Source organism: Sceloporus occidentalis, unplaced genomic scaffold (assembly GCF_023333645.1).
Source record: "Sceloporus occidentalis isolate IW3139 unplaced genomic scaffold, rSceOcc1.0.p SCAF_2, whole genome shotgun sequence".
NCBI classification, from domain to species: domain Eukaryota; kingdom Metazoa; phylum Chordata; class Lepidosauria; order Squamata; family Phrynosomatidae; genus Sceloporus; species Sceloporus occidentalis.
Genome location: NW_028316982.1, coordinates 37,867,646 through 37,890,329, shown reverse-complemented (window position 1 = coordinate 37,890,329; position 22,684 = coordinate 37,867,646). Strand labels below are relative to the sequence as shown.

Genomic DNA, 22,684 nt, shown 5'->3' with positions numbered 1-22,684 from the left:
AAACCTCTACCTGATTTGGAGTTTACTCGTCCTTACCCCAGCAATCTTCATAGCTCATTTCCAAGGCTGGATTAAGGTAGTTGAGGCCCCCAAAAAGTTTCAAAGCAGTCCCTACCTTTGTGCAGGTGTGCAATTTCTCTAGGTGGAGGGCCAGCTTTAAAGAGATTAGACTTGAGGGCACTGCTGGGTGGAGGGGAGTCGTCCCTAGGCCACAGCCAGTTTTTCAGCCCTCTGGTGTCCTCTCTGGTGTGATCAAGGCCAGACTCTCAGAGTCAGCACTCCCAGTGCATGACCTGCCTCTTCACTTTCTTTGCAGCAGGACCATTTACACAACACAGTTATAGTGCTATTATTCCACTTAAGCTGCCATGATTCTGTCCTGTGAAATCCTTGCATTTACAATGTAGAGAAGGGCATTTTTGAATTCTCACCCAGAACACCAAACTACAAACCTCATGATTTGATAGCATGGAACTATGACAGTTAAAGTGGAATAACTACTGAGAAAAGTCAAGGAAGAAAGTGTAAAGGCAGGCTTGCTGCTGAACATAAAGAAAAGAAAAAATAATGACAATGGAGAACCTATGTACATTCAGCCTAGACAACAAGGAAATTGAAACATTTAAAGATCTCTCATACCTTGGACCAAACATTGATCAGAACGGATATTGCAGTCAAGAGAGCAGAAGAAGACGATGAATGGCAAGGGCAATGATAAAAGAACTAGACAAGATCTTAAAGAACAAAGATATACAATTGAGCACTCAAGTCAGAATCATCCAAGCCATGGTATTCTCCATCACGGATGTGAGACCTGGATGGTGAAGAAAGCGGGCAGGAAGAAAATCAACTCATTTGAGATGTGCTGGAGAAGAGTCCTGAAGATACCGTGGACAGCCCAAAAGACTAGCATATGAGTCTTTGAACAGATCAAGCCTGGAAGCCAAGATGATGAAACTGAGGCTGTTGTACTTCAGCCACATAATGAGAAGGCTTAACTCATTAGAAAAAACAATAATGGCCCGGTACATAGCGGCCCTTTGCGGTGTCATGGTGACGTGCTAGGGTTGCCTCAGGGGTGGCGCTTCCACACGCCCCTCAACCCTAGCACGTGATGGGGGTGTCACAATGGTGGTGCCCTGTACACATGGGCGCCGCCATTGTTATGCAAGCACTGCGCGGCATCCGCATGGTGCCATTCGGTGCTTGTATAATGAGTGCGCCAGTGGCGCACTGTGGTGCACTTGTTATGCCACAGCCGTGGTGTAAAAAGAACCCACTTTTCACGGGTTCTTGTTACTCCGCAGCAAAGCCGCACACTTTGGCGGCTGCAGCTTCCCTGTGGAGGGAAAACAGGTGCCGGCAGGCCACCCTTTTTGGCTGGTATGTACCACATCAATGCTAGAAAAGATTGAGGGTATCAGAAAGAGAGGAAGACTGCACACCGATGGCTAGACTCAGAAAGGTCATGGGCATGAATCTATAAGACTTAAGCAGAGCAGTGGAGATAAAGGGGTCTTGGGTCCCTTTGAGTCAAGGTCTCCATGAGTCAAGGTCAACTTAGAGGCTGTAACTGCAAATGGGCCCTGGAAATGGATCCAAGCTTAGCAGTAAATGCTACCAACCCTGAGGGAGGGCAGGGACAGAAAGCTCTACAGCTCCCATCGCCCCAGGAACATCTATTTCTTTAACAGCAGGACAAAATAAGAAACATGTGCACATGTACGTGTGTAGATGCATAGTACCAGCAGCAGCATGGGCTCCTACTCACTTAAGGGCCCTGGAACATTTCCTCCAATTGCACCATTAATCTCTCTTTTTCATGAGAACTTTCTCATGAGGCATCTGAAGGGCTGAAAACAGAGGAGAGAAGAGGGAACTTTCCTTCAGTTAATTTATCTTTGGATCCAAGACAATATGTTTACAGTAAATGTTTGGAAAAACAGACGTCTGTTCTGTACCTGTTGCCTTACGTGTGAGTAGTGCCTTTTGGAGTTACATAAGTATTAATTATACTGTTTGAACATCGGTTCATTAAACCATTTTTGATCCAAAATGACCTTCCCTATTAGGCAACAGCAACAAACGGTTACAATAAGATGTCTGTTTCATATAGCATGCTTTCCAGGCTAAGTACATATTATTCTGGCTATGTGCATGAATATAGAACAGAATAGGAGTGATGCATTTCAGCAACATAAGAATATTTGGCAGTTACTGCATTAAGTCTTGGAGATAAATAATTTATAACTTTAAATGTGTTGTTTGGACTGTACAGTTTGTGGTTTCAATGGAGGAGTCTTTTCTCTCTGTATTAAACCTGATACAGTGTTATTCTTATCCACCAACAGTACTGGAAGAATAAATATGCTGCACTATTAAAACTCAGTTTTTCAGAATTAATTAACTGTAACTTTCTATATACTGAGCAATGTCTATAATAAATCTGTTTTATATGTATTCATTAGGAGGACTGTATTTACTTGAATGCTTCATTTTGAATCATCATCTATTTCTGATTTTAACCTCATCTGTTCCAGTTAATTCTAAGAGCTTATTTACAGTGCAGATTTAAATTAGTTCCACCATCATTATTCCTCCCAGTGACCTTGGGGACTATAACTCGGTGGGGGAAGGAGGTATCTAAGGTCTTCTAACAGAAAATTATGAGCATTTCACCAAACTATAGTTACAGTGCCATCCTTGTATGTGTTTACTCAAAAGTAAGTCCCTTTGAATTCAGTGGGATTTATTTCTAGGTATCTTGAAAGCACCAGATCTTATATGATCTTGGGAGCTAAGTAGGGTTGGCCCTGGTTAGTACTTGGATGGTAGCCCACCAACAAATACCAGGTGCTGCAAGCTATATTTCAGAGGAAGGGACTGTCAAAACCAACTCTGAGTATTCCTTGCTTAAGAAAAGCTATGAAATTCACGGGGTTGCCATAAGTCAACAGGGAACTTGAAGGCACATGCACTCCCAAACGTGTATAGGATAAAGCCAATAGTAGTGCAGATATTCCCCAAGAGGTGAACTAACTTCATGATGTGATGCGATGATGTGTGATGTGATGATTAGAATGACTGTGGAGACCCAGGTTCAAATCCTCTTTAAGCCATAACATTTGGTGTTTGAGCTTTAGTCCTGGATCTCCATGTAAGCAGTTGTACAATTATTGTGAAAAAAACCTTTTTAAGTGTGGAGGAGAATCATCTATAGTTTCCTGAGCAACAACCTACAGAAAGGGTGGGAAAATTAATTAAACAGTCTGGAAGTTTGTGGCTTGTTCTTCAGGCTTCCAAAGATGGTGAGGTATGGACACAAGATAGGGGTTATGAAATAGGTCTTTATATCAAGAATAAGGTGATTAAAAAGCATAACATCCCATTGTTTGTAGTCTTTGAATCCCAGGGACTACAAAACAGCCAGTGTTTAGTTTTTAAAATGATAGGTCTCTGGGTTCTTACCCATTTGGACATAAAAGCAACTGATGAGAGAGCACATAATTCTGTGGCAATATGAACTGGCTATGTTTATTCAGTAATAAAGCAAAAGCACTCAGGGCTAGTTCAAGACATTATACTGCCCTAAGTAGAAATGAAGGAAAATTTTCCCATTATGTTTTGATAAGAACTTTATAGAACTTTCTTCATAAATTTGATAGAAAGACCTTGAGGTGTTTCTTTTTAAATGAAATGCATGTAAAAGTGAAATTCACAGGTTTGCAAATCCAGCTAGAGGACTTTGAAAGTATGGCTTTGAACCCCTTATATTCAGTCATAAGAGTTTATCGCATGGGGGTTAAACCGCTCCCCAGCGCGTTCTAACGGGGGCGAGCGGGGGTGCGCACGGAACGCGATGGGCACCAGATGGGGCCCAAAACACGACTTTATCGCACGGGGGGACGCCGCCGCCGTGCGTTCCCATCGCGTCCCAATTTGGTTCCAGAGGGCGCCATTTCTGGGAACTGTTTCAAAGCGTCCCCAGAAATGGCGCCCTCTGGAACCGAATTGGGACGTGATGGGAACGCGTGGCGTCGGCGGCGTCCCCCCGTGCGATAAAGTCGCGTTTTGGGCCCCATCCGGTGCCCATCGCGTTCCGTGCGCGCCCCCGCTCGCCCCCGTTAGAACGCGCTGGGGAGCGGTTTAACCCCCATGCGATAAACTTCATAGTTTTGGTGCTGAATAAGAGCTGATACTTTTTCCCCAGAGAGGTTCCTCACCTTTAACAGCCACAGTACAACATTATTTTTCTGTGCTATGAATAGCAGCATTACTGAATCTAACTAATATAAATGATTGAGGTTTTTTTCATGTTTGTTTTTGGTAAGAGCTTCCCACAATTCACATATTACTTGATAAACAGGGTTGTGGAAGAAAGTGAAACTGACAGGCTGTTGATCCTTAGACCTACAGATAAGTGGTTGCTGCACCATCTGATCCAAGAGTTAACAATAATCTGTCTGATACTGCAAAGGAATCTGATCCTCTTCTTGGATTGTATGTTATCATACCTGATGTGTAACTGCTTAGGTTGCTTGCTCAGCAACCATGCTCATAAATGTACTCTGCATATAGTCAGAGCATTAACTTGGTCCCAGTGTAAACTCTTAACATTTGAAACAGATTGTGGGGCTGAATTCTAGTATGTATATTCTGGTTCATATTAAATTCTTGATATCCCATAAGCCAATCTTAACCCTTCAATTCAGACACTTCAGTAACTAGGACAGTGCAATCTTTTCCCAAGAGTAGTAATTGCAGACAGCACTCATATATAATTGCTGCAATGAAGCAAATAGTTTGAGAAGAGAAGTTCAATAGTACAAGTAAAAGGCTTTTCAACCAGAAAACAAACACACACATTCTACATTGTGGAGTTGTCAGATATGCCAAGACATGTGCATTATATGAACAGCTGACTAATTCAACCCGTTTAATTATTTTCAGTCCCAATTTTGGCTCACTCCCATTAAATTCAGATTTTTATTTGTACTCAGTGTCTAATTTCTCTTTGTAAGTGCAAACCTTTTCTGGATTGCTTCTGCACACCCTTTCCAGTCATTAACATTTCCCCTTTTTATCCCAGGCTTCTTTATCAAAGCTTCTGGGATCCTTTAATTTTGCTGCCAAATGTGTTCTTCATCAAAATCACACTGTTTAGAAATGTTAGCCTGCAATTTTCTTAATAGCTTTACATTTATAGACATGGTTTCTTGCTGAAAGCTTCAAGCTCCATTATAAACCACAGATGTTCTGCTCCCCCAACACACAGACACACACTCCTCTTTTGTATCTAATACTTCTACTTTTCTGCCATGATCTCTCTGTGCACTGCCTATGGCAGTTTTTTGATCACAGCCTATCAATGCCACTACTGTTGTTTTGCAAAGTAGGTCAAGAGAGAGTAACATGAGGTCCTGCATCCCCGAGAGGTCTGAGTGTACTGTTTCTGCGGTTCTCCTTGTCTCTGCTAGCAAGGGACTGTGGAACAGAATCAGAAGGCTCATATTTTTATAAAGAGAACAGTCTCCCACATTACAGCAATTTTTGCAACATTTAGTGATAAGGAAAACATGGATTGTTACATTCCTAAAAATTATTCTATTTCTGAATTGTCAGGCATGTGTAGTTAACTGCTAGGGACTTTACTATTATATTACCTTCTGGACACAAAACTTGTCTGTCTGTCATCTCTTGAAAAGAGGCCCTTCTCATGTCCGTGCAAATAGTCAGCCACAGATATTTATCCACAGATACTTTATCCACAGATTCAACCATCCACAGCTTGAAAATATTCATATAAATTCCAAAAAGCAAACCTTGATTTTGCCATTTTATATAGGAGGCACCATTTTACTACCCCACTGTATATAATGAGACTGAGCATACAAAGATTTTGGTTGTGTGTGTGTGTGTGTGTGTCTTGGAAGCAAACCCCTGTGAGTACCAAGGGCCCAATTGTCGCGGCAAAGAGATGCAGAGACAGGAATGGGGGTGCAAAACTTCTTAGCTGGCCAGGTCTTGGCCAGCCCCTTTTATTCACATCAGGGTTACATTAGGTTTACATTATCTCATAGTACATCAGAAGGCAATTTGCGGAATCAGGGACCAATGTGTACTCAGGAAAATCCTAATTAGCAAAGGGAGCAGGATGTGTACCCTGTCTCAGCCGAATCAACATGGGCTTATCCAATTATGGATAAAGCATTGTCAACCAGAAGGCGATAATCCTATGGTCTGCCAGTAGGGTTATCACACCTCAATCTTGGTAAACATTGCTATCCTGGGAGGGGGCGCATCCCCTGGGTCTCCCAGGGAATGCCACACCCAATGTATAAAAGTGGCAGAGAACTAATATAGGAAACCCTCACTTATATGGTACGTTAGGAACAAGAGGATTGTCAGAAAGGGGAATTAGTTGAAATTGGTTGGAAAATGACAGTGTAAATAACATACAATACATCACTTTTGAATGTGTACAAAAGTTAATTGATATCCTACATATATTATCACATTATATATATGTAAACAGTTGCAAGCAAGCAAGCAGTCGCAACCAAGCCTTGTAGGCAAAATGAGTTGTGGAAAGAGTTGAACCCCTGTTATATTAATGAAACGTGTCTGTAATCTGCAAGCACTGAAAGAGTAAGTTATTGGAAAGCACATAATCAAAAGGCAGGAGAGGCAAAGTAACTAATGTTGTTCATACATCTATTTCTGTAGTTCTGTTTACTTGGGTTATTTATATTTATCTCATTCTTCCTCTGTTCTCTCTCCATATTCTGAATCATATGGTGATTGATCCAGAAATCACCATGTGTGGGTGTGTGATGTGTGTGTTGTGTATGCTTTTTTTGCCCACCCAGAAGAGATAGATGTGACTTGAACCACATGTAAAGTGTTTGCTCCATAAATGTTCCAGATGTGTCCTGTAATTTTCCAAATGGATTTACAACAAGCTTTGGTGCATTTTCTAGTTTAGCTTGCCAATTACTGTTGTGTTAATTAACAACAATGTGAATGGGCTGATGTATGTGATAAAATGTGGGAGGAACATACATGCAGTGTAAGTGTACATGAACAAAAGCTTTCCGGTGCTTTGCCTAACACTTGCTTTGGTGCTGTGAAGGAAGTGTGTGTACAAGGATATGGCCTATCTCAGTCTTGTTGTTGTTCAAGTAGTCTAATGTTAGACTGGGCAGTCATTGGAGCTACAGCTGTGGATAGGGTTGCCATAAGTGAGGACCTCCAAACCGGGACAAATGTAGGGCAACATTTTCAAATGTACGACACATTTTTATAAAAATGGAGGACGCGCAAAAAATTGAGGTTTTTTTTAAAAAAAATGTTAATATAAATGCATGTTTTTAAGGCATGATCAAAATGGAGGACATTTTGGCATTATTCCTAGACAGATGGCAGAAATGTACTTGCCCTCGGGTTCAACTGTACTTCTCAGAAGTGTGTACTTGGGCAAGGGACTGTGGTTTTTCTTCACTGTGCATGAGTTTGTAAAAATCATAGCAAGTTACATTGGCCATGCCTCAGAGGCTTGTTGATATCAATATCACCATCATCATCATCATCATCAATCATCACCACTATAATTGGCCAAGAAAGGCAGACTTGTTAGCATTCAAAGCACCATAAATACACAAAAATGCACTTGCATATATTTAATAATAAAAAATAATGAAAAAATAAATAAAAAACAAGGCAGGGGTGTATATATTTGATAACAACAATTAATGTAATAAAATAAAAAACAAGCAATAATAAAAATTAATAAAACAAAACAAAAACAAGCAATAATAAAAATTAATGAAATAAAACAAAAACAAGCAATAATAAAATTAATGATATAAAATAAAAACAAGCAATAATAAAAATTAATAAAATAAAATAAAAACAAGCAATAATAAAATTAATGAAATAAAATAAAAACAAGCAATAATAAAAATTACTAAAATAAAACAAAAACAAGCAATAATAAAAATTAAAAAAATAAAATAAAATAAGTATTTTATATTTTTAAATATAATTTAAAAAACCCCAAATACCAAGTCAGACCTAATGGCCACTGACTCAGCTTTCCTCCTCCTCCTCCTCTGGCCCAATTCTGCCCTGGCCTTCAGGCACTCTTCCTCCGGCTCTTTCCTCCTCCTCCTCCTCCCCCCCCTCCTCCTCCTTATGATGGCTGGCGCCCGTGCGCACGGAGGGAAGCAGGACAGGCGCGCGCGTGCGCGCACAGAGGGAACCAGGGCAGGGGCATGTGCGCGGAGGAAAGTGGGCAGGCGTGCGCACGCAGAGGAAAGCGGGGCAGGCGCGCGCGCTGCCACTAGCCCCTGCTGAGGCCTGGGTGGCGCGCAAGCCCTCACAGTGGGGGCGCGGTAGCGGCGGCGCTTCTGCCGCCGAGGAAGAGGAGGAAGGCAGAGCCAGAGGAGGAGATGGGTTGGCGCTGCAGCAGCCGCATTAGCGGCAGCGGCAATGGCCGGAGTGGGCCCCCAAACTGGGAACAAGGCACGGGTGGGGGCCCAAACTGGACCGGGACCGGGAGGGCCCCCCAAAACCGTGATTGGCACGGGGGACGCCGGGTTATGGCAACCCTAGCTGTGGAGATGGCGAATCTACTCTCCGTTTTACTACTGCAACTCCCATAACTGCTCTGGGTTTTATAGACGGTCTCTCATATAGCCAAAGCTCTGTTGGTAATAGCATCTAGCACTTGGGTGGTTCCTGTATAACTCAGAACAGCTGTAGGAGAAACAATAAAACAAAGAATAGATTACAGATCCAAAGACAATGGATTCACCAGCTAGAAACCCCTAGTGCTAGAAATTTTCCAAAATAAGCTGCAGTTTATTCAAGAGTTCTTAATCCATCACAGTTTTCGTAAATGAGTGAGGGGATTCCCCCCCCACCACACACAATTAAATAAAAATATTGAGAAGAAGCCAACATATTAATTAGGCCATGTGCCAACTAATAACAAAAGACAACAGATCAAGACAGAATTATGTTTCACAAAGCTAGAAGCCAATGTGTGGTATATGAAAGCAAGCACAGAAACCACGTGTTTCCTTTTTATTTGGCTGTAGGTTTTGACAATAAAGATCTGTATAGATCAGAGCTTGGAAAACATCCATCATGGTGTTATAGTTCAAAAAAGTAATTTTCCAAGATGTAGTACAGATTTACACAGCTTGAGTAATAAGCCTTTTGTGGATCTAAACTCACCCCTTTTGGAAAACTGTACACACTTCCAAAATTAATCTAGCTCAGGAGCAACCAGTTCCTTCTGTTTCTAATAGAAGCCGTCAATGAAAATTGGCTAGCCATCTAGCCCTTGTTGCAGCCTCAAACTCACTTGCACCACTGCTCCTGCTGCCCACAGCAACGTTGAAAATAAGACAAAGTCAAAATAGTCTGTTTTTGGAAGCGGGGGGGGGGGGGGGGCATGGGACATGTCCTAAATCTGGAACCAAGATGTTTATCAACTGGTTGAAACCAGAAGTCTCTACAGATTACCAGAAGGGCTGCTTTTCTTAGTTATAGGAGTGGATGGTTTGTTAGGCAGAATGTACTGGTTGTCACAGTTGGTAGATATCAAAGAGCACAAGTGAGATAACCAGCTAGAGAGTGGCACTGCCTAACTCACCAGTTACTTGCCTTTGTTGAATGACAGAGCCATGTTCACCACACAACTTGTTTACAGAACAGTAGCTTGCTGGATGAGGTGTGGAGCAAATGAATGTTGAAACAAGATTCAACCTCTAGTCCAACCAGCTACAACAGAGAACTTCCAAGATCAGCAATTCACCTTTTAAATAGGTTGCAGACCCCTCAAATTATTTAGTAGTAAAAACACTTATAGTTTTTTGTGGGTTTTTCCGGCTATATGTGGCCATGTTCTAGAAGAGTTTCTTCCTGATGTGGGCCACATAGCCTGAAAATCCGACAAAAAACTATGGATGCTGGCCATGAAAGCCTTCGACTTCACATTAAAAACACTTGCTTTTCAAAACAAGACATGGGAGTTTTGCTGCCAGTTCTGGTTACTGATTAAGGTTTTGGTGTGTGTGTGTGTGTGTGTGTGTGTGTGTATTTGTAGCAGTTTGTGTGGCTGAAGTGTTCCAGCAGTGCCCTTCCATTCCCTAGAAGCAAGAAACTAGGCAACATAATCAGCTGCTGTGGATCAGAGGAGACTGACATAAACATTTTTACAAGTGCTGAAGAATTATTTTTCAGTGTTTTGTAGATTAGTGGAAAGGTGATTTAGGAACCAGTTATGGTAGAAAATATTTTTGCTATAGTTTTCAGGGTGTTTTTTTTAAAACCCAAAAACTATTTTCTGCAAGTCCCAGAACCAACTACAACATTTTATTCCCATTTTTGAGTGGATTTTTTTCCCACTGTGAGACACACTGAAACAACAACATCAAAAAGCATCCTTGTATCCTTTCACGTTCATAACATTTTAAAACTTATAGCCCATGAGTGAAAGTGTGCCTTTGCAGTATAGTACTATACTTCTGAGGGAATTAAAAAAAAATACTCAGGGAGGATAAATGTTGGCTTTCAAACCATAGGACAACCTCAGCAAACTATGATCCAAAACACACCCCAGAAATAATCCAGTTTGGTACCACTTTAACTGCTCTGACTCAGTTCTACGGAATCCTAGAAACTCTAGTTTGTTTTGTCATCAGAGCTCTCGGAAAGAGAATGCTAAATGACTTACAAAACTACAGTTCCCAGGATTCCCTAGCACTGAGCCAGGGCAGTTAAAGTGGTCTCAAACTGGATTGTTTCTGCACTGTGTTTGGATCTGTGATTCAATTTAATAAAACTTTTGAAAGAGGTTTTGAATAGTGTATATCCAAGTAATGATTACAAACAGCTCCCCAAAAGAATGGAAGGATAATATGAGGAGGTGAAAGCAACAGGCAAAACCTATTGTGAGAACTCTCACTTCTTTAGATCAGTCTGGACAAGCCCATTAACTCCTAACTCAGCCATCTCCTTTGAGGATCTTAGCCTTATGTTGGCCAAACAAAATGTGGCATTAAATGTGTCTAAACATTTAACCAGCCTGATTTTTATCCTTTCATATAACAACCTGTGTGTTTGTGAGGCTAATTACTGTGAGGCTAATAAGCTGTGCCAAAGCTGTGCTCCAGTCCTTAGGATTGGATCGTGGCTTTGGCGTGGCTTCTGGACTCTTAGGATGCATGCAGCATTTAAACAGCAAACCTCCAAAGTGATCCGAAGCAGCTTTATTTTGGCCTGTCTGTATGGGGCCTATGTTAGAAGTGATTATAGCCTTTAACTTTAATGTGATAACTTTGGTTGATTTTAATGTCTTATTAAAGTCTTTCAGAAACAGATTACTCTCAAATACTTATTTGATCGCCCACCAGCACCATTTTTGCCACCCAGGCAATCAAAAAGGCCATAAGTGGCACTTCAATAGAGGGAGTTGGTGTTTCCTTTCTGTTCTCCCTGATGGACTAGCACTCGTCTTTTGCCACTCAACTCAAAGAAGGGAATGGTACCTTTTTTTATATAAGAGTAAAGACACAATACTTACATTACTCCCAGCTTTTTGGCTCTATTTTTAGACTAATATATGAACATATACAATAGTGTACTAATCGGTAAATTAATTCCATTAAAATCAATAGGGCAGGCTTCTACACTAGGATAGTTAGTGAGGACTGTGACCCACATGTGACCATCTAAAGCCATTTTTGTGGTCTTCAACCGCTCCAGACACCAGATTTTTTCTGGCCCAAAGAAGTCTTCTAGAAGACTCAGTGAGTGGGGAACTCACTTTTAAAAATGCATTGTAGCTCTGTTTAACACCCCCTCTCCACATTTTTCAAAATCAGAAGTGGGCTTCTGGTCATTTCCTGGGTTTTTTGCTATTTGGCAGGGCAGTCTGTGTTGTATTTGGAAGGTCCCAGGGGCAGAAAATCAGCAACAGGACACATCACAGTTGCTTATCTATGTTGAATGCCAAAGAGTAAACAGATAATATTTTAACTAAACAATGTTTTGTCATTTGTTCACTTGAGAGTCTTATAAAATTATTTGTTCATTCAAATTCTAATTTTAAATGCCAATTTCAGTATGATTGTTAAGTTAATGCCAAAAAGGGGTAAGGTAGGACTTTACTCACACAAGGCAGTGAATCAGAATTAAAGCAAGGTATTAACATATTTGGCCAGTACTTATCACACAACATTGTGTCTAATCAGTTGGTGTTTTGCAGTTTATTTTTTTCTGTAGTGCCCCTGTTCATTGATGGGGAAAACTGGTCAATACACTCCTAATATAAGTCCTATTTCATTAGTCTCCCTGGTGCAATAGGTCTCTTCCATGGCAGTAATAACTGACAGCAGTTACGTGGCATAAGGATGTGTAATTCTTTTCTTCTCCAATCTTCTCCTTGCTATTTTGAAGCAATCTGAAATTGTTTTTATTCCATGCTTTGGGGTTTTTTTAATTATTATTTTTGCTAAGATTGCATAATTGCAGAAAAAATAAAATTAAAAACCCCAGAAAGAAATGGAGTAAAAAGGTCAGCAAAGAAACGCATGCACTGAAAGGCATGGAAGTTGGGGTTACAGAGCCAATACAGAAGGCTCATATGACTGAAGAGAAGTGCAATACTGAACATTTTCAAACTGGTATGTTCCCATTTGCTTCACTAATGTAATTGTTGTCCGAAAAAAGACTGGTGTAAAAAAGCCCATAGAAGCTGTTAATAAATATATTGCCATTTTGGTTACATTGCCTTTTAGGTCTAGTGAAAGGACAGTAATATCGTGGGAGGAAATTTAAAAAGAAACCTTTCCATGACGGAAAATCCTGTCTTGGTTGTAGTGTAGTATCTTAGTCATCTAATCTAATAATCTTTTGAACCATGTAGAGTTGTGCCAGGAATTAGCAGGGTAATGGAAGGCTATATTCCATTGTAACAATACTATATTTTACAGTATTTTTCAATAATATGAATTGTGTAGGCAAATGTGATGCATCTTTTACTATTTATTTATTTATTTGCATTTGAGTAAAAGATTTGTCTTAAACTGAAATCTTTATGCTGTTGTACAGATTATTATAGTCCAGAACACACTGCAGAAATAATCCAGTCTGAGACTGATTTAACTGTCCTGGCTCAATAGTAGGGAATTCTGAGAACTGTAGTTTTGTGAGACATTTAGCCTTCTCTGTCAGAGAGCTCTGGTGCCACAATAAATATCACAATGTATATGTGATAGAAAGAGAGAGAGAGTATGGTCAAGAAAAAAGATGTTTGAGAGGTACTGTTGGGACTCTTTAGCTTGGTCTGTGAACAGCAATCCAAGATATGCAGATGACACAGTATTACTAGTGGAAAACATAACGGACTTGGAACAATTACTAAGGAAGGTAAAGGAAGAAAGTACAAAGGCAGGTTTGCTGCTGAACATAAAAAACAAAACAAAAATAATGACCATGGAGGACTTAGGTAAATTCAGACTGGAAAATGAGGAAATCGAAATAGTTAAAGATTTCTTGTACCTTGGATCAAACATTGTTCCGAATGGAGACTAAAGTCAAGAGATAAGAAGAAGACTGGGAATGAGAAGGGGAGCCATAAAAAAGCTAGGAAAGATCCTAAAGCGTAAAGATAAACAATTGAATACTAAAGTTGGAATCATCCAAGCCATAGTATTCCCCATCACTATGTATAGATGTGAGAGCTGGACAGTGAAAAAAACAGATTAAAAAAGCAGATAAATCAACTCATTTGAGATATGGTGCTGGAGAAGAGCGCTGAGGATACCATGGAGAGACAAAAAGACAAATAAATGGTTTCTTGAACAGATTAAGCCTGAAATGTATTTAAAAGCCAAGACAATCAAATTGAGACTGTTGTACTTTGGCCACATCATGAGAAAGCACAACTCATTAGAAAAGACAATAATGCTAGGAAAGGTAGAAAGAGCAGAAAGAGAAGAAGGCCGCATGTCAGATGACTAGACTCAATTAGGGAGGTCACAGACATGAGTCTGCAAAACTTAAGCAGAGCAGTGGAAGACAGGGAGTCTTGGAGATGTCTCATCCCTAGGGTTACCATGAATTGAGATCAGTTTAAGGGCAGTTAACAACAACAACAACAAACAAACAAACAACGTGGAATGAATAGGTGGAATCCTGTGCCGGAAGGTATAATTTCAACCTGGAGGTACTGGGTGACATTATGGAAAGAGCCGTGTGTTAGAAAACATGAAGTAGTGGATGAGTTTGGCAAGAAACGGGCTGTACTATCACCTTTCTTCTTTGTGTCAGTGTTGTGGGTTTTTTACTTAGTGATGTGCCTTATAAAAAATGGGAATGATAATTCAAAACGGTAAGCCCCCCTCCATCTGAAGTAGGCAGTAGAGTCGCGTCCTCCTCCTCTCAAACAGTACTTTTCTTTACTTCAAGATTCTTCCGTGAACCTTATTTTTTTTATATTTATTTATTATTATTTATTATTTATGGTATTTATACCCCGCCCTTCAGCCCTAGAGGCTATCAGAGTGGCTTACAATTATTATTTTTAATTAGACAGTTTCCTGCCCTCAGGCTTACAATCTTATTTTCTGCTACACATGTAGACCAGATCATATAGCTCAGGGATAGAAATATGTGGCCCTCCTGTATAATGTTGTTCAATTCCCATAAGATCCAACCATCAACAGGTAAAGCGTCTCAGGTCCCCTATTCGTGTGCTAGCCAAAATAAGTGCAAAATAAGCCTAGGTTTGTAAAGAGCAAGTGGGATTGTTTCTTCCCACACAAATGTTACCATCCGTCTAGAGAGGGATAAAGCTTGTGTGGGAGAAAACTGTGGAGCTTATCCCTTGGGCAAATAAGCCGGTTTACCTCTTCTGGTTTCAGTTCGGGATCTGCAGTGCCCCCGGATGTTATCATATCTGACTTGTCACCTATCTATGTGGGATGCTGCCACTCAGATGCATCCTGGGTTGAAGTCTTGCTCGGTCCATACTTTTTTGAAGGCAGGAAGCTTCTGACTTAAAAAATTGGCCAGCTGAGCGAGGCTTCGAGCAGCAGCATCCCATGTAGATCAGTGGTGATTTAGTTATGATAACATCCAGGGGCATCCTGGATCCAGAACTGAAGCCGGAGGAAGTAATATGATCTAGTCATTTGCTAGATCATATTACTACTTTTTCAGATTTCACTGAAATCTGCAAGGTATTAGTCCTGAATTGAAGGATAGATCACTATGACTGTTCATTCTGAAAAGCAAGAAGGGAAAGGAGGAAAAGCAGGAGGAGAAGAAAGGAATTTACAGAGAAATATGGGGTACTTCTGCCAGAGCTTGATGAACCTGCCTGTCTGTCAGGGTCATCAAGTGAGACCTTGAATTGTTCATTTTTTCTGGCTCCTTATCTTTGGTGTTAAGGCTATACTATTTGGCTACTCTGTTTTTAGGTTTATTTATTCCCACTGTTGTTTTTATATAAAAATACTTTTTAGCTAAAAAACACACTGCAGAAATAATACAATTTGAGGCCATTTTAACTGCCCTGGCTAGGGAATTCTGGGAACTGTTGTTTTGTGAGGCATTTAGCCTTCTCTGTGAGACAGCTCTGGTGGCACAATAAACTGCAGTTCCCAGGATTCCCTAGCACTGAGTCACTGCAGAAACTAGATTATTTCTGCAGTGTGTTTTGGATCTTTAGTCTTTAAGCCACTTTGAAAACATTCATATGGAAACAGTACTTACAGATATTCACATAAATAAAAGTAGAGCTAGGTTTTCTAACAAAATAAAACTAAAATTACCAACAGCCTGGGGAGGACATCCAGCTATATCTCAGAAAGACTTAACATCTGACAAAGCAATAAGCAATTGAAAGCATAATTCTTGGGATGGAAATTTGTAGGCAAGCTGAAAACATTGATACCACTGCTAGCGCTACTCAGTAATAACGCAGACAAAAATGTTATCTTATCACTCCCTGTTCCACAGCATCCAGTTTTCTTCCTACTGTAGTGTTTTCTTACTGAAGCAGAATGTAATACAAAGAACATGTGTGCTAAGATCATTTTCAGCCGTCCAGCAGGCTAAGCAAACTGTGAAACCGATACTGTTGTTGAATTTGGGTAGCTGTTTTATGGATGAATACTTGAGGCCCATCACTTAAAGGTGGGGGAGAAGGAGTAGCTCTATCATGTGATCACTTTTCCTTTCATGCATATAGATCCTGGATCAAATATGATAATACTCTATATTAACCTGCATTTGATCTGCTGAAGTGATAATGTGACTAAATTCTTCAGGCTCTCATTGCTCTATAGCTACAACATCTACGTAGAAAACATGTATGTGGAAATTTACAATAGCAAACCAATGGCACAGGAGATTTTTACATTACTTAAACCCCTAAATGTTTCTAAGAAGGCAATACAATGATATTTGTACTGTCAAAATAGAAGTACTGTACTGTAAATATATAAAGTATCAGTTTGTTCCCAAACACATATGGTTACCTTCAAAGGAATATTTTTCTTCTTTACGCAAGTAATGTTGCCCCTTCCCAAGAGTGGTTCCAGATACAGAGGTCCAGTTAGTATTATTAATATAAATACATTGTCCATCTATTCCCTATTGGATTTTCTATGGTAAAGAAAAAGATGGAGAATGGGGAAAATGCCAGGAGGTTTACAAATAGAAGATGTCTTCATTTGAACCTCAAATAAAATTCCATAAATCAGACCCTGCAAATTGGTGGATTCTGAGAGCTACCATCCAAAAAAGGAACTTCACTACGCTCTGTATTTAACTTTTATGCTTCTGGCTAGCTTCCCCTAACTCCTGCTGCAGGCGGGCAAGTTATCCTTTGTATCCAAGGACATGGACTTCTATTTTTAGTTGTGAAAGTAACCTATATCTCATGAATTAGACATTGCATTATTTCAAAAAGAATACAGTACACATCTTTTCAGAATTGGCACAGTGAATATTAGCTGTGACAATACATATTTGCTCCTGATAATTCTATTTTAGATTTAACTAACAAGAAACTAAATACTAGAGTAAACATCACTGTATCTTGATCTGCTGTGCTAATCTTTAGCATTAGCTTGTATGGTCTCGTCCTGCTTTGGCAAGGATTGAACTGATTATTCTTGCAAGCTTCACTGGCTTGCAGAGCCAGAATTTCCAGGAGGTCAGTAACTACAAACTGAACACAGTTTTTTGAAGAAATTGGCACTTTCCTGGAATGTAGTGCAGGTGAGAGAGGTTCAGTCATATTGTCACAACTGTAGAATAATGTATGTGCCTGCAGCTATAAGAGATAGGAGAGCTGTCCTAAATTTTGGTGGCTCATGTCATTAAAACGTGAGCTATAGGAGCTGGTTGTTAAGTCGGCTGAGTCACTTTTAATAGACTGCGTATTTAAACTTTCTCTAGTTTGTAAATTGTTCTTTTTCTTGTGATAATACATTTATTATTTATGAATTTCCAGTGGGGCAGCCATTTTAGTCTTTTGCGGCAGAAATATAAAAGAGTCTTGTAACACGTGAACAGTGAACTGTACTATGCTGTTAGCTACAGACTACAGTCCACATCATCAGATTTGTGAAGTATCCTGACTTACGCATTTATTTGCTTTGGTAGAGGTTGGGGAGACTATTTATTTATTCATTTATTCATTCACAAAGAACATTATTTCATTACTGTCAATTCATTAATTAAATAGCATTTTAAAACATACATAAAACTATTTTGAAAGAATCTGCCATGAGTCTTTAAGTGTAATTTACTTGTCCCTATTCAGGTAGATAAAAAAGCAAGCTGAGACTGATCAACAGACCTGGGTTCTTTGTTTCATGGTTCTGTGGTTAGTTTGTTGAGTTATGATTGGGGCAACCTGGTTCAAATCCTCATTCAGTGAAGATGTTCACTTAGGCCAGTTGACAATGATCAGCATAATCTGTTATATGAGGTTGTCAGGAAGATAAAATCAGGAGAGGAATCATACATTGCTGTCAGCTCCTGGGTGTTACAAATATAATAAGTAATTAACTCTTTCCCTATATACTAAACCTCCTGGAACAGAGACAGAGCACACAGTAGCTATGTATTTTCTGGTGTTATTAAGGGCAAAGTCAAAGTGCATTGTAGGTGAGAATCATAGTGACAGGACTTTGTGCAAGCCTAAACCTAGATAATTGGATAGAATATTCCAGAATATTCCCCCACCCCATCCCATCCTAGTTAGCTTTGTAATGTAACAGTTCTGGATTTTAGCAAGTATCTCTTAGAATTACACAAGGGTCTTCCAGAGCTGCTCATAACTCAGGGGAAGCCTAGAGAACACAACACTTTGAGAACAAGACTCCACAAACTGTAAATTGAAAACACTGTTGACAAATTATATCCCAGCTAAACAGAGAATGTTGTAGCTATTGCTATTGTTGCTATTGTCTGCCATATGTGGGTCCCAACATTTCCCCCCTAATGTACCAGGGTTGTTGTTGTTGTTGGGAGCCTTCAAGTCATTTCTGACTTATGGCGACCCTAAGTGAATTTATTACAAGGTGTTCTTGCCAAGATTACCTACAGTATAAAGCCCTACATGGCTCAGGTCCAAACTGTTCGGCAGACCGTTTCTCCTGGTATGAACTGGCCCGGACTCTGAGATCCTCTGGAGAAGCCCTTCTCTCTATCCCAACACCATCACAAACATGGTTGGTGGGGATGCGAGAGAGGGCCTTCTCGGTGGCTGCCCCTAGACTCTGGAACTCCCTGCCCAAGGAGATCAGAATGGTGCCCTCCATGATGGCCTTCTGCCGGCCGGTGAAGACCTACCTGTTCACACAGGTATTTAAGGAATTGCTATAAGGATAGGCTGAGATGTTGGACCATTTTAAAAATCTGATACAGTTTTTTCTCTATATATAGTTTTATCTGTTTAAAATATGTTTTATTCTTTTAATAACTATCAGTTTTGATACCGTAATAATTTAATTCCTTTTTAATGTACTTTTTAAGTGTTTTTAATTGTACTGTTTTTAATGCTGCGAAGTTGCTCTAAGTCCCAGTCCTGGGGAAAAAGCAGGATACAAATAAATATAATAAATAAATAATAAATAGGATTTGTTCAAAGGAGGTTTGTCATTGCCTTTTTCTGAGGTTGAGAGGGTATGACTTGCTCAGGGTCACCCAATGGGTTTCCATGGCCGAGCAGAGAGGTGAATCCTGGTCTGACACTCAAAAACCACTACATCATACTGATTCACTAGGAATCAGTACCATATTTGCATGCCTTCCTAGACCTATTTCTTTTTTTCCTGGAAAATCTTTGCCAATGGCTTGTGGACCAGCACCAGTTCAGAGACCATCAATCTGGGTAGCACTATGAAACCTGTGCCATAGTAAATTCTTAAAGATATGTTTAGCTAGTTCATTAATTATGTACTAGGTTTTTATATTTTGTCTTTATTTTGTTTAATAAAGGATGAGACTAAGCAAGAGTTGACTTAGATCGCTGACTGCACACTTTCTTTAAAATGACCTTACATTCAAACCATTTGAGGGAAGATGGAACATGTCAACTTTGCCAGAGTGCATAATTGTTGCAGGCTTTCAAATGGCTTCTTTTATGATTCCAGGTTGCTCATCTGTCTGGTCTTGTTAAAATGAGGCTGGTAGTGTCTTGAAGGCACACATGACAACAACAGCAACAACAACACAGTGTCTTGAAAATTATTGGAAATCAATTTAAAAAAACTTAATGGATCTGCCTGATCTGTTACTACCGTGCAAATCCTTGGAATTTTATGACAGTTAAAAGTTGAAAAACTTTGCATCCCAAAGCAGAAGACTTTGATATTTCTGGTTCCACATTTTATTTATGCTTCCACATTTTAATATATATTAATCATCCATCCTTAATACATGACTTTGCTTTCAAGTGCATTTCCATCAATGAATAGAGGCATTAACATGAGCTAATTATTACTACAGTGTAGTAATAATGTGTAGTAACTACTGAAAATGATTCCTCTCACATAAGATAAGTGTAGTGTCTTTTCATTGAGAGGGGAAACCTGTCAATTATCTCCCAGTTGTACTAGTCTTGAGGTGTGAAATGTCACATGGTGTCAGTGTGTCCTCCTTTGCCCCATCCCTCCTCCCCCATGCTATTTCAAGCAGGCTTATTCCCTTTATTTTATTTTAATTTAATTTAATTTCTTCTTTTTAAAACTTAAATCACAGTAGCAGAAATTTTCTGCAATTGCGTGAACAAGTTAAAATTAAAAGTAAAAATAAAATTTAAAAAACAAAACAAAAGGCATGCTGGGTAGGGCATGGGGCAGGGAGGTGGGGTTAAGGGGCAGTCAAGAAGAGTGTGCAATGTCAGCTGCCGCCAGTAGCACAATTGCAAAGATGTGCAATAATGGCTGCTTTGAAACTTGTGTGCTTCTAATTTTTTAAAAAACTAACATGATTGATCTGACAATAGAGCTTGTGGTAATGTCCTACGAGAACTAGAGGAGAGAAGGGGAAATAATATTTTAGACCATGTTCTCTGAATGTGGATGAACACTACTAGCAGTATAAAATTATGCATCTCTCATAACACTAGAACCAAGTCATCCACTTAAACTGAATGCTGGGAGACAGATTCAAAGAAGTACTCCTTTATACTTGGTGGCTGCAGTGCTGAACACACTGACACAAAACGTAGTGATGGCTGCCATTTTAGACAGCTTTAAAAAGGGATTAGATAAATTATTGGTGGTTGTTCATCATTGTCTAGGTTGAATTTGTGTACGTTCTCCCTAGTCATTATTTTCTTTATGTTCAACAGTAAGCCTGTATGTGATTTTCCTTAGTATTGTTCTAAGTCTGTGAGGTTTTCGGCTAGTATTATGGTGTCATCTGCACATCTTAGATTGTTCATATTCTTCCTCCTACTTTCACTCCTCCTTCTTCTGTGTTCAAGCCTGCTTTCCATATAATATGTTCTGCATATAAGTTGAAAAGGTAGGGTGAAAGAATGCAGCCTTGTCTGACTTGCTTGGCGATTGGGAACCATTCTGTTTCTCCATGTTCTGTTCTATTTCTTCATGTTTGGTTCAAGTAGCCTCTTGTCCTAAGTACAAATTTCTCATGAGGACTATCAGATGAAATGGTACTCTCATGTCTCCCATAGTCTTTCATGGTCTATGCGTAACATGTTATCTATGGATAAGATGCATAACATATTAGTATGAATATCTATGCATACTATAACATGTTGGTATACAAAAACTGTCATTCTACTCTGCCTCTATCATGCAAAGTCACTCAGACTGGAGTCAACAGTGTCCAATGTCATAAAGTATTGAAACTAGCTGCAGAGCATATGCATACCATCCATCTGTCCTGATTTGTCAGAGACAGTCCCAATTAAGCTTTTGTCATCCCACTTTTACACCTACTTTTAAAATATCCCACTTTCTCCTTCTTATTGCCCTATTTGTCTTCTTCTTCCTGCTGAAAACTGAGTTCAAAGTTCAAAAAGCAAAAGCAAACTGCTTCAGCTTATCCTAGCATTTCTGTTCTTCCTTATTAATGACTTTTTCCATCTTAACCAATTCTGATGTTGCTTGACCACAGGGTTCTTTGGCAGTTTACACATACAGAATATTCTGCACATTCTGCACATGCAGAATACAAACAAAATTACAGGAAAAAATAAGATAGTTCATAGATGTTACTCAGGGCAGACTGGGTAATAATGTTGTAGTACTTCTTTCCTCTCTAGATTTTGCTCCAACACAGATAATAAAAATGGATGCTGCACACTGTGACTCCCTTGTTTGCCTGTTCCTGGAAGTTAACCCATCCTTGGCTCAGTGAACCAATGCGTAAAGATTATAGATGTTCCCTAAGGCCACTGATTACAGGACAGAGGCTCTCCTGCTGTGATCTGGAATCTCCAGACAAGCCATTATGCCTGACAGCATAATAAGAATGAAGGAAAATTATGTTCCCCTTTCTATTGCCATTAAGGCAGCCTTGACTATAAGTGCTCTTATAATGAGTCTGTAGAGAGGTTCCCTTCATGTGTTCAGTAGAGCTTATTCTCAATTAAGTGTGCACAGTATAGGTCGCATGTAGTCTTAGTTACTTCTGGGTGGATTAACTAAAATAGCTGTCTTAATCTTTGTGTCTGTGCATGTGTGTGTGCATGATCATTTAGTACACTTTTGATTGATAATTTCTGAGGGAGATCAATTATACAGGAGTCTTGGTGGGCCAGTTTTGCCTCCTCATTTCAAAGGGGAGCTCAGCTCTAACTCAGCCTAATTTTGTGGGGGCTTCTGCTCCATCATTCATCCAATGATAGGTGAACTTTTGGGGTTGAGAATCACACTGGGCCCTGCACACTGCAAAATCCCTTGAGGGACCACACAAGTGAGCCAGACTGATGAGAGATAGTCACAATGCTCCCAGCAAGCATAGAATTGCTGGAGGGAGGGCCTAACCACCATGCTAGCCATCTGGTTTTCTCCTTCCTTATTGGTAGCAGGAAGGGGGAGGGGGTTAAAATCTGACCATCACCTTTAATGTGAATTGTTGGGGTAATGTGTTTAACCTTGCCTTTCCTCCTGATGCAGTA

General features: G+C 39.8%; 1 protein-coding gene across 4 annotated transcripts in view; it reads left to right on the top strand.

Annotated features, from left to right (window-relative positions):
* Positions 1-22,684, top strand: part of PLS1 (plastin 1) — a 77,983-nt gene that overhangs the window by 4,377 nt on the left and 50,922 nt on the right. The window contains exon 1 of one of the 4 annotated variants that reach the window (XM_089509106.1): positions 1,954-1,975. The exons of 2 other annotated variants lie outside the window; for them this stretch is intronic. The gene's annotated coding sequence lies outside the window, so the exon portion shown is untranslated. Of the gene's footprint in view, positions 1-1,953; positions 1,976-17,279; positions 17,302-22,684 lie in introns of those variants that run through there. One more of the 4 variants, XM_089509107.1, reaches the window with a different exon arrangement.